The sequence below is a fragment of the Callionymus lyra genome, chromosome 11, assembly GCF_982586985.1.
Source record: "Callionymus lyra chromosome 11, fCalLyr1.hap1.1, whole genome shotgun sequence".
Classification (NCBI taxonomy): Eukaryota; Metazoa; Chordata; class Actinopteri; order Syngnathiformes; family Callionymidae; genus Callionymus; species Callionymus lyra.
Window position 1 is genome coordinate 24,939,888 of NC_141828.1, and position 13,562 is coordinate 24,953,449.

General features: G+C 38.6%; 1 protein-coding gene and 1 pseudogene across 3 annotated transcripts in view; both read right to left on the reverse strand.

Moving 5' to 3' along the window:
• Window positions 1-13,562, reverse strand: part of LOC148069709 (A-type potassium channel modulatory protein KCNIP2) — a 111,017-nt gene that overhangs the window by 85,903 nt on the left and 11,552 nt on the right. The gene's annotated exons all lie outside the window — the stretch shown is intronic.
• On the reverse strand, window positions 2,656-3,373 carry LOC148069710 (uncharacterized; annotated as a pseudogene).

Sequence of the window (13,562 nt, forward strand, 5' to 3'; positions counted from 1 at the left end):
TATCTCTACAGACAACTATTACTTACTTACTTACTAACACTACCACTTCCTGCTGTCCTATTCAGCACTTTTCTTTTCCAAATGTTATAAAGGTTTGAAGTAGGGAAAAATTCTTAATCACAAATTACATGCAAATACTCCCGCCTTTGTTTTATTTTTGTGTTGCAATTACAGTTACGGCCAAAAGATGGCAGGAAGTGGAAGTTATTACGTTTTCTGCAGCTAAAGGAACAATCAAATCCTGTAAGATTCTGGCGATTGACTGAGAATGAGAGGATACAGTGGACTCCAGAAGCTTTTAAAACTGATGTTTGGACATGAAAGCAGTTACGACTTCTTCAAGAGTCATGTGATCTGTAAATTCTGTGAAGTTGTGAATTTTAATGAATTATTAAATGGACATTTAATCACTGTCGATCTGCTGTAATATAATGCTCTTAGTTTAGAAAAACTGGGAAAAACAGTTTCTTTTTGAGCATTTATTGGAAGGAAAATAGATCATTTATTAAAAATCCTTTTGCATATCCGAAAAGCCACCTGGAGGTTGTGACCGGCTTTAAAAAAAAAGTTGGATGACTCTGCATATTTTCAGAGAAACTACTGAGGCTAATATTAAATAAGAAGCTCCCAGTGCGACAAACGTAAGTGTGTAAGTTAAATATTCTGTCAGAGTCTCTTGTACTCTTTTGTTTCCTCTGATCCAGAGTCAGCAGGTGAGGCCGACTTAGCCCACACTTTGAATAACAAATGAGACACGAACGATGTCAGCAGCATAATCGTGGCTCCTAAATTCCTCCTGACACCTTGTTTTGCTTAAGTGCCCTAAAGCTCTGAACAGCACTTTTTCTTTCTTCATACATTTACTGCCTTTTCAGTGAAGGCTGCAGACGGTTCGTGACAACAGGCTTGTGACAAAAAACTTTGTGCTATTCAACTGTATTCATATTCTTCTTGAACCTCTACCAGCGGGCTGTTTCACAGCGCCATTCTTGCCTTAACATTAAGAATGAAGAATTAACCTCTCCTACAATGACTGATATGGCTTCAGAATACATTATCCAAAAACATGAAGTCTATAAAGACTGACTTTGGTAAACTACCAACCAGTCTTGCGAGGCTCTATATTAGCTTCATAGCTCTTAATTCACCTTTTAATCCAACGTGTCTAATGTATGAAACTAGACCTGTTCATATATATTGCTTATATTCTAAAAAGTAAGATAAGTGCATTTACTAAGTTATTGAAACTACACAGTCACATAAAACTATGTTTGTGAAAGTACTGATGATTTGACCAGCCCCCCCAGGAATGTTGGAGAATTAACCAACGGAGCCTTTTTCTTTGTCATAAGCTCTGCCCATTGAGTTTATTGGATAAGCCGTGTGTCAATCAAAACAGCCGATTTGGAATTTCAAAAATGATTCAAGATTTGCAACAAAGTTCTTGTTATGTGACTCCCAAACTTCAACAGGTGATGTGAGGTGAACCTCTGACTCATCTCCGCTTCAATTCTGGTCAGAAGACAAACAAACACACAGTGTTACCGGCGCCTTCAGCACACATTGATTTGAGCAGCAATTTAATCATCTTCTTGCAGTTCAGTTTGGGAATGTAATTGGAAGAACTTCAAACCATGAAAACACCGTTTGGTCTTGTATTTCTAATGTTACCTCGAGGCTCTTATCTGCTGTAATAGAGTTTGGTGGTAGAAGATATTCTATTAGCTGGACACACTGTTGATTCAGAAGCATGATGACACAGCTGCTCTCTGTCAGCACCTCCACGACTGAGACAAGAGCCTCCATCACCACACATGTCATCGTCAGCCACACTTGGATGTTTGCACAGAGATTGAATCGGTCGATGCTTGTGAAACAAACTAGCTTCAAACATAACATTTTCCTAACTGAAACAAGTTAGACAAGAACTTTCATTAACAGTTTGGCGTGTTTACCTTGTTAAATTTCACTTTAGGACGCTTTACGCTTTTAAGTCAAAGAGCCAAATAGAATTGGATCAACCCAGACTATTTTGTCAAAAAAAAAGGCTCATCAAGTGTTTCATGACATTTAAAAAAGTATATATTATTTAGACTGAATAACACCATTTACAAAAATATTATCGTCCAAACTAAAACCCAAGACTAAAAAGATTGAATTAAATTTAGTATTCATGGATGAAATATTTGAATATTGAAAAAAATAAATCAATTAAAGGTAAATTTGTTGTGTAAAAATATCCTTTGGATTGTTTGATTTTTCACACCTTCCTGAATCACAAATATGAGGATATTTGTTGCGCACCTTTCCTCCAAATCCTCATATTTATCCTCCAGTTTGGAAGATCAGCAGTCAAAGGTTTCATCCTCAGCTTGCACAGTAACAAAGTTGTCGGTACAGACGGACAATGGATTTGATTGACGCGTTTGTGATGGTCAACACTTAAATGTATTCATAAAATAGCGCAGACGAAATGGGACGCTTGTAGGGGTTAAAAAAAATATTGATAAAATAAATAAATCTTCTTCTTCTTTTCCTTTCGGCCGCTCCCTCAGGCGTCGCTACAGTAAATTAACCTCCTCCATCTAACCCTGTTCTCTGTATCCCCCTCTCTCACACCAACCAACTTCATGTCCTCTTTCACTCCATCCCAATCTATCTATATAGACATAGACATAGATGTAGATATAAATATAGATATAGAAATATATAGAGATATATATATAAAGGTATATGATCAGGACCAACTGACTTTCCATTCTTTATCCTCTTCAATGTCTGCCTCACTTCACCTTTACTAATCTCTGCTAATTTATAGTTCACAGTAGTCACCTCTTCTACCCTTTGCTCTCTTATATTTTCCTCATTCATTAGCTCTTCAAAGTACTCTTTCCATCTTCCTATTACTCCTGTGGCACCTGTCAACACATGTCCCTCTCTATCCTGATCACCCGAACCTGCTGGATGTCTTTCCCACCTCTGTCTCTCTGTTTTGCCAACCTGTATAAATCATTCTCTCCCTCCTTACTTTCAAACCTAGCATACAAGTCATCATTCGCGCTTTGTTTAGCCACCTCTACCTTTATCTTGTGCTTCATCTCCCTGTACTCCCGTCTGCTCTCTTCAGTCTTCTCAGTGTCCCACTTTTTCTTTGCCAACCTTTTTTTCTTTATATAATCCTGCACTTCCCATTCCACCACCAAGTCTCCTTATCTTCTTTCCAATTTTCTCTCTATTTCTGAACCCGCCGTCCTCCTCTCCTCCTCCAACTTCGACCAACTGTAGCCAAATTTCCATTGTTGCCCTGTAGGTTATCGGCACCAATGGCGGCCGTTGTTAACCCGGGCCTCAACTGATCCGGTACGGAAGTCATGGTTGTGATTTGCATATTTGGTTTTAGCACGGATTTTACGTCGTATGCCCTTCCTGACACAACCCTCTGCATTTATCCGGACATGGGAACGTTTTAAAAAGACACTGGCTTGTGATCCCTTAAGGCTGCATTATATACAATAAATAAATATTGTTTTTAATTACAATTACTATGCAAATATTCAAAGAATTCGTCCACCATGACTAGAGGAAGAAGGAAATCCCACAACATCCTGGCAATGACTGAGGACCAGATGATACAATTTAGTCCAAGAGCTGATGTTTGGACATATTTTGGTTTCAAAACCAATGAAAGCAGTTACGACTTCGTCAAGAGTCATGTGGTCTGTAAATTCTGCAACACCAGAGTCAAGTACTCGACAATACTACAAATATATCCTTGTTTCTACAGTAACCCTTGTTGTTATTGTTGCCCTTTTTTTTACCTTCAGTTCAATCAAATATTGTTCACCAACTTTGAAAACTTGCAAAAAGTGTAGTAGTGTTAAATTGAACATGAATTCTGGCTTTGTTGAAGGTTTGAAGAGAAGTGATCCACTCTGTGAGTAGCGACACCAGAAGTCCCTAAAAGTATTTTGTTAGTTGATGAGTTTTTGTGTCAGCGATGAGTTTTTAAAAGGATTCCTCCACCGTCTGCTTCCATCGTTTCTCGCCTCTCATTTCAGTTAGACAGTGCAGAAAGTGACACACACTTGCCTGTGAGCAACAAGAGAGACTGTCAGGTGTGTGTTCGTCTTTACAGCAGCAGTCGGTGATTGTTCTTTCCCGATGAGTTCCTTAAGCGAGCAGCTCTGCATTCGTCTGCAGGCAGAGCTAAAGATAGAACGAACAATGAGGGACGTCGCTCTGCTCTAATAAGCAATGACTGTTGAATCGAGTTTGGAAGACTTTCAATGGGCTGATCTGGAATGTTCTCCGGGATTGCCTGATTATTAATTATTGAACTGACCTTGTAATTCAACTATATTTAGTCATTTTCTCGCTCCGTGACAGAACAGCTCTGACCACAACCCTCACAAACTCTTAAAGGAATCCCAAATGCGGCTTATGTGCTTTCAGTTATCAAAAACATCTATTTTAATAATAACCATCTTTATTTCTCCAGAAGCTTTCAGACTCACAGGAGTGAGTGTGTCCTTTTACCTAAACTCAGCAGCAGTTCTCTTGACTGCCTTTAACAGACGACCCCACATTTTTACTTCCAGGGTTTTTTTGAGTTGATATTACTTATTACTCTTAGATCCAGTCGTGAGTCATTAATATTAATAGCTTAGTTATTGTGAGCAACGACGGTGTATTAAGGATGTGTACTGGCAAGAATCTGGAGATACAAGATGTATCACTATTATGGCATAGTGAACTTCGATTCTTTTGTGGCACTGGCCAAAATGCTTCGGTAGTAAATAAACATGCTTTGTCTTTCAGTGCCAAGTTTGTATACAGCGGCGTTATGTGATAATGTGAGTTTTCTGAATAAAAATGTTCACTTGAAGTGAAGTTTTCTTTTGCAATGCTTTGAGTGCCAATTTACCAAAGCTGAACTACTATACTCAAGATCTGTATTATGGATTATGTCATTTTCTTTTTGTCCAAATTAATATCACAGAACTGATATAGAAAAAAAGTAGAAAATCGGTAAGGTGATTGTTCGAACATTTTCGGTCCTACCAAGCCCTTATAACAATACAATGGCACCAATACGATATATTGTGAGATATTGTGATACTGTACGACAATAATATATATGTAGTACTGCCAAGTACTTGACTCTGGTGTTAATTTGTTTTGAAACCAAAATATGTCAAAACATCAGCTTTAAAAGCTGCTTGAGTCGACTGTTACCTCTCGTCCTCAGTAATCGCCGGGACGTCATAAGATTTTGTTGTTCCGAAAGCTATGGTTGAGGTAATGACTGCTGCCATCTAGCAGTCAGAACCTCAATGGCAACACAAAAATGAACAAATGCGGTGAATATATCCATTTTTATTGTAAATAAAAACAACAAAAAAAGGTACTTTTCAGTATCAATATATTTTAAAATATAATGTTACCATGTAAGTGTAAAATATGTGGCAATATTTAGGTGTGTCAATATATACTTATTCACCTCTAATTGTTTTATATTGTATTATTATTATTATTATTGTCCATCCATACACTCATTTAATGCTGCAACACTCGGTCTGACCTCTTAACTTTAAGAGAACTCTTAAGATGGCAAAGTCACCAACTTGATCACACTTAAACAAAGTACATTGTAGACATTGGCATGGATTTTTAATTTCATAAGTTTAAATTTAGCCTTCCAGCAGAGCCAACTTTTGCATTTATGAGAACCAGGGAAAGGTTTATGCAAAGTCAACTAATTAAATTAAAATCTGCCTGAGCAAGTAGAGGAAGTTTATGGAGCCAAAATTGTAAATTTAGTAATAAACGCAGCATTTCAATCAGTCTAGTTTGCGGAAAAGTTTTTTTATTTTTTATTTTGCAAGTACTTCATCTTTTACTTTTAACTCTGTATATGTAGAGGACATGGACATGTAAATAAGAAGGTGACCAAATAGAGCAACAACCTCTTCTAGAGAATGAAAAACGTGTTTCACTCACGTCATTTTTCAATTAACATCAAATCATAAAGTTGCATAAAAGCTATTTCAGATATGGAAGGAGGCTTTAACCGCACATAAATCTAAGTTAACCCTGGTGTCCTCGCCCTGCTGGAGGGCTAATGCGAATAAATTAGTGACAAATATCCCCCCGACGCACACACAAGCACACTATTGCCTCGCTATGCTCGTCCAGGCATGGAAGCTGAAACTATTAACTTTCAATCCACTTTAATCATCATCATCATTTTCCGGCTGTAAAACGAGAAGCGAAAACATCACAACTGATAAATGTATTCACATGACAACACGATAAAGGAGGAAGGGGTGGGTGAAAGAGGAGAAAAGAATTGGCAATAGACTTCCGGACCCTTGTCCGAAAAAAAAATTGATGACCCTTTAATGTCAAAATCTGCTTTGGAATATCAATGAGACATTTATACAGAATCATTTGTAAAGACACAGACCAGGCTGTTGCCGTGTCTGGTCACAGTCTGACCTTTACAAACACCCTTGTTGGCGAAAAAATAATTCCCTCTGTGATCATAATAACAACGCGTAGAGGTGAAAATGGTGAGAGAGGAAAGAAGAATTATAAATATGAGCGTCCAACAACAAAGGATCATCGAGTGCATGAAAAAACATGACATTATGTTTGATGTCCTAAATAAAAGTAAGTAAGTAAGTAAGTAAAATCTCTAATTAAATGCATTATTCCCCAAATACTAGTGATCAGGATGACGGGCAGCAGGGGATCCTTCCATCACTGGTGTCTCCTTTGATGCTCCAGCAGAGCGTCACTGTCAGCAGTCAGAGGGAAACAACAGGCTCCTGTTTCAACATGTCAATGTTACACCAGCCGTTCTCCTAATAATGACCTTCAGTGGGTGTGGCTCAACATTTGTACCTGGATTGACTGTCGAGATTATAACTTTGCTTTTATCTTAACTTTATCTTGAGTAAACAACAATAGAAAGAATTCATTCCAGGAAGCTATAGATTGCTTCGAACACATTTTTTCCTGATTCTTTTTCTTCCAAGCCGTTATTCATTCTGTCTTTCTCATCCTGCACTATCGTTCCGTTTCAATTTTCTTATCATTCCTATCAATCATTCTCACCTTGTCCTGATCACTCATTCTTGTCCCGATTCATCAAGTCATCCATTTTTGTTTCCAATCCTTCCTGTACTTAAATCATCCTCATGCTTCCTAGCCCTCTCCTTTTTATTCCCTTCATCATCTTATTCTTCATTTTGATGCTACCTATTCCTCCTCTATCCACACTTATTTTACATCAACGGTAAAAAGTTAAAAAGTCAAAGTGAAAAAAAATATATATAATATAAATGTATATTTCAAACTATTGACATGTACAATGTATGTTGATGTGCCTTCAGAACTATGTGAGTACAATACAATACAAGAATTAACTGTGTACATTTCTGTCATGACCAGACTCTAAATTAATAACTTGATTATTTTTAGTCGAAAAATGAATTCCATGAATTTAATCATCTTCCATATACCAAATCAGCTGTTTTCACAGCTGGCTGATCCGATGGAATCCTTTAGTGCTCCCACCCAATGGGTGGAGTTTATAAAGCAAACGACCCATTGTTCTATTTCCATTTTTAAAGTTGTAAATGTAGTAAGATTAGTGGCAAATAAAAATAGTTATTTTATTAATCAATTATTTTGGTCTTTTCTATAGTTTGTTCTGTGCAGTGCAGGAGTAGAACAGAACAGAACAGACCCTTAGACCGTCCTTTGACTTTAAATATACCTGCTAGTAACCAAATGTTTTAACCCTTTAGAGAGAGAAGCCTTTGAGCATCTACTAACTAACCAATCAAAGCAAGCCGAACATAAACTTCTGATCTTGCCTCCAAACCCAAGGACCTCACAATACTAATCAGTCACAGGACAGATGGTCAGTAGGAGACATGTGGCGAGGTCGGAATTTCAAAACAGAAGAGGGAGTTCAGCAAACGCTTTTTGAAGACACGAGAGAGCAGCAAGAACAGGTGTGCATGGAGATTCAAACTAAAGGTTTAGTCTGGAGTAAATTATTTGTTGAAATGTTGTAGTTTGAATAGTCGGATTGATATTTGCAATTAAGGAGATCAAGAATAGTCCTTGAAAGAGACTGTCTTATACAATAACGTTGAACGTGACTGGAAAAGTATCTGTTTCAAAAGTCATTATTTCTTATCTATTTTAGGAAACTCATTGAAAACATTCAAATGACTTTCTCTAATATACAACCAGCCAAAAGAGTCCTGGCAATAGAAAAGTGTCCAGTGTGGTCCCAGAAGGATGCTAAGGTCACAGAGACGGCGGGGCGACGCTCAGAAAGTCAAACTGGCATATTAAAAACACAAACAACTGGGAAATAACATTCTGACGCGCACCAAACTTGAGCCCTTTAAAGGTCAGAACTTGGTCAAGTTGTAATTGGGGTTTCGCTTTTGACATTTACAATGACAGACACATTGTTTTTATTTGTTGGTTCCGGTTGACTGTGTGACATGCATGATGTTGTAAAAGGATGTTGCTTTGTTAAAGACAATTTCCTTGAATAAGTTCTATTAACCATTACCGTTTTCTTGGATAAATAAGGCACCAATATGGTAAAAACAAGGTCCTTGTTTCATATAGAATTCAGATTTACAGGGAAATAATCAACTGTGAATATCAATGGTGACCATTTTTCTCCAAAATTCAACTCAGTTCAGTTTTTCTTCAGTTTACAACAGTTGTTACCAAGAAGCCAAACAAACGTTTAAGATACATAAATTATTACACCACATGCGTTCATCCACACAATGATGTAGTCAATCTTCCTATTTAAGATTTGAGAAAGTCCGATATGAGCAGAGCACGATCATGCAGAAGAAAATGGCAGAGGTGAGGAACAGGCCAGAATCAGGTCACATTCACTAAGATACTGTTGAAAACAGAATAAAAAGGTATTTAAGGCATTCTGCCTAAAAAAACAAAACATCAAATTTTCTGAGTACAGGGCTAGCCAAACGCTAAAAGCTAGCCCTAAAGATGATTTATGTGAACTGCAGATGAACTTTGACCTGACCACAGAGCTTGGAAGGAAAAACTCCACCAACATTACTTACAGTACTTAACGTTGAACTCCTATGATTCGTTTCTACACACTGCTCTATATATTGCTATTTAAAGCTTTATTGGTGGTTATAATACTGTATTTAAATTCTACGTCTGTCGCTAAGTCAAAAGTGATCGACAGCTGTGATTGGTTTGCTGCGCAGCAAAGCATTATGGAAGCCATTCAGGTCAGCGTTACCGAGTGGATTCTGCACCTCATAGGCAATGTTGAGTTTGCAAGACACATTCATAGGGCAGAGCAGCTCTTCTCAATATACATAACAAGGTTTGGGAATATCTTCTTAGTGTGCCGACAGTCGCCTCCTTGCTCCGGGTCAGTAACAATCCCATTGCTGCCACGACTGTCATTCCACCAATCAATCAAATCTGCCGAGTGTACGAGTCCGGTAGGGTTGATTAGTGGACTCCATTAAGTCTTATGAAACCCTGGTGCCAGGCCCGAGTGCCAGGGGAGAAGCACTTACGGAACGTCAGGTTGCTGAGTGTGTAATCGGTTTACCAGTGCCAGAGGAAGATGAGTGGAGGGGAATTGGATTTTCAAACCCTTCAGCCAGCAAGCAAACACCCCGAGTGGGGGGAAGTACTGCTGGGATGATCAAAGCAAATGGATTTTGAAGTACACAAATATGTCGTTGTACTTCTTTAGCTGTGTGTAACACCACGCTGGAAGTCCGGACACGGAAATAACCTCGCCAGGCTCAACTGAACATTAAGCATTCCAACTTGAATTATAAGCTGGGTATGGAACTTGGGTTCTTTTGTGGCACCGACCGAAATGCTTCAAATGGTGTTCCTCCATCAGAAATGATTATTATTTATTGTTTTCTACAAGAAAACATCTATTAGTGGGAACTACTAAACCTCAAAAGTTAAGTCAAGATGTGTACTATGTGCAATGTCATTTTCCTTTTGTTAGAATTGATCATAATGGTATCGAAAACAGTATCATTCAGGAGCCGGTGTCAAAGCCAAGCTATTGGTATCAGTACCAGTATTGAAAATGTTCTGACGAAACCCAGCCCGGCTTGCATTCCAACCACAAACAGAACATTCCTTGAACAATATCAGGGTTTGTCAAATTCCTGAGGTTCTCTTCAACCTTGTTTTACAGCAAGTTTATTTAGCCGCCGGTTTATTTGCTGACTTCAGCTTCTCTCCAGGGGAGACTGACGACAGAACTGTGAGGATTTGACCGCTGGTAAAAATCGAACAACAGGATGACTCAAGCACCGAGGGAACAACCATCACGAGGACGACAATTGACAGAGATGCTCATGTTTGTCACTCAATTATGATTCAGCTGATTCCTCTAGTGAACGTCATTATTGGCATCAATATAAACCATATTACCATTTATGACTTCAGTTCTCGACAGGTTTTTTTTATTTAAACTTGTTAATCAATTTATTATATCAATATAATGTTATTTTATTTAAGTTATCTCAAAACCCTTTGTAAATGAGTAATGTTACGTTTTCAATATCTTCAGTTTCAGTTTCACTGTGATTTTCTTAAACACGAGATCAAATGGGAAAAAAAGACGTAAATGTTACAGGATTTATAATATATATACAATATAACATGGTAAGAACTGTGTAGCATGATGTGAATAATGAAACTAAAATGAGGAAATTTTATTAATTGACGTATTTATGATCACAGACGTTCACTCCTGGCCTCTATGTTTAGTTTTTTTGTGTAAGTTGACAAGTTAGTGTTCTAGGCCTCATGTACCAAGAGTGCGTAATCACATGAGCGAGAGAATGCATGTGCACCTCCAACAACCGTCAGAGCAATCGTATGCACACAGCTGCTTATTTATTTATTTTACTTTTTTTATGACAGAGACTTAGAACTATCTCCTACTTGTAAGTAAGTAAGTAAGTAAGTAATATTTATTTATATAGCGCTTTTCGAGACCAGGGTCACAAAGCGCTTAGACAATCAAAACAATACTCAAAAAAGTACATACTTTAAAGATCAAGATAATACTGAGAACAACACAGGAGTTCGAGAAATTCAAGGAAAAGCCTGAACAAATAGAAACGTCTTAAGGTGTTTCTTAAAGGAGTCAGTAGACTCCATCAACCGCAAAGAGAGAGGAAGATCGTTCCAAAGCTTAGGAGCAACAGCCTGAAAGGATTTCTCTCCTCTGGTCCTGAGCCGTGTGCGTGGAACCATAAGTAGATTCTGATCCACAGACCTCAGAGCCCGAGCTGGGGTGTAAGGCTGGATCAGATCAGTGATGTAAGGAGGAGCCTGACCATGAATAGCTCTGAAAGTAAGAACCAGAATTTTAAAGTTGATCCTGAAAGAAACTGGAAGCCAGTGAAGAGTTTTAAGGATCGGAGAAATGTGAGTTCTCCTACTTGAGCGGGTCAGAATTCTCGCTGCAGAGTTCTGAATCAACTGCAGACGAGACAGATCCTTCTTGTTAAGACATGAAACCAAACTGTTACAATAGTCCAGACGAGAAGAAACAAACGCATGGATTACAAGCTCCAGATCATGTTCCGACAACATTTTCCTAAGTTTAGAGATTTTTCTCAGTTGAAGGAAACAGTTTCTGGTCAGTTTTCTGCAGTGTTGAACAAGAGACATGTCTTTATCAAATACAACACCCAGGTTTCTCAGGCTCAGTTTGACAGACTGACCTAAGTCACCCAAGTACTGACTCAATCCTGGAACCTTATCATCAGGAGCAATCACCAGTGTTTCAGTTTTGTCTACATTTAGCTGTAGAGTGTTTTCACTCAGCCATTGTTTGATTTCTAGAAAACAATTGACTAAGCTGTTCAGCCTTTGGGGCTCAGTTGGGTCAAAAGAGCAGTAGAGCTGGATGTCATCAGCAAAAATGTGAAAGAAACATCTGGAAATCTCTGAATGATTTTACCGAGGGGAATCAAGTACAGCAAAAACAATAAAGGACCCAGAACAGAACCTTGAGGGACTCCACACAACAGATCTGCCGATTCAGACCTCATTTGATTGGCAGATACACTAAAACTGCGCCCAGAAAGGTAAGATGAGAACCATTCTAACACAGACCCAGACAGTTCCACTTCATCCCATAGTCTTTTCAGCAAGATCTGGTGATCAACTGTGTCAAAGGCTGAGGACAGATCCAAAAGCACTAGAACAGTGAATTTACCCGAGTCAGCCGACATCATGATGTCACTGGACACTTTCAATAAAGCTGTCTCCGTAGAGTGATGTTTACGGAAGCCAGACTGAAACTTCTCATGGATGTCGCTCTGATCCAGGAACAAAGACAGCTGCTCAGACACCACCTTCTCCAAGATCTTGGACAAGAAAGGGAGCTTAGAAATAGCCCTGAAATTACTGAGGTCAGTTGGGTCTAAGCCTGTTTTTTTGAGCAGAGGCTCCACAATGGCATGTTTAAATGCATTGGGAAAAACCCCTGTGGAAAGGGAGAGGTTCACCATATTGGTAACCCAGGGGCCAATTACATCAAATACTTTGATAAAAAGCCTACAAGGAAGGACGTCATCTGAGCAAGAGGATGGTTTCATCTTGTTCACTAGTGCTGAAATATCACTCAAAGATACAGCAGTGAAGGAGGACCAAGAGGAGGAGATGGGCTCAGAGACAGTAGGGGTTCCCAACAAAGGGGGAGAGATTTTCTCTTTGATCAATTTAATTTTGTCAATGAAAAATCTCAACAATGCATTGCTGTCAGCTTCACAGAAGACAGGCGTGATTTGAGGAGCAGGAGACACGAGAGAATTAATCGTGTCAAACAAAACTTTGAGGTTTTTCCTATTTGCTGCTACCAGTTTTCTGATGTAATCAGATCTAGCAGTTTCTACCATCTCATTGTAAGAAGTCAACAGATCCCTGAGGTGAAGTCTGTGCACCTCAAGTTTAGTAGACTTCCAGAGACGCTCAGTCTTTCGACAAAGTCTCTTCAGACTCAGGAGATCTTCATTTGTCCAAGGGCACCGTTTTTTCTGAATTTTCAAGGTGCCACTTGATCCAGTATTTCAACACAATGACCACTGAAACAGTGAATCAAACTGTCCACGTCTGTGCAGTCATCAAAGGAAAGAGCGTCAAACATAAAGAAAAACTGTCTGCAGTATCGGCTGAGATGACACGCCTCTGAGACCTAACTTTCAAAGGCTTAGGTTCAGGGATGAAGTCCAGGTTAAACAAGACAAGAGAATGATCACTCAGATGGACATCATGTACAGATACATTAGAAATGTCCAGGCCAAGAGTAAAAACTAAGTCTAAAATGCCTTTTTGATGAGTGGGTTCAGAAACATGTTGCTCAAAATTAAAGGCTTCAGTTAAAGTTAAAAGTTCTTTAGCAGAACAAGATGTGACGTCATCAACATGAAGATTAAAGTCTCCAAGAATAAGAACAGATTCCATTTGAATAATGGAAGATAAGAAGT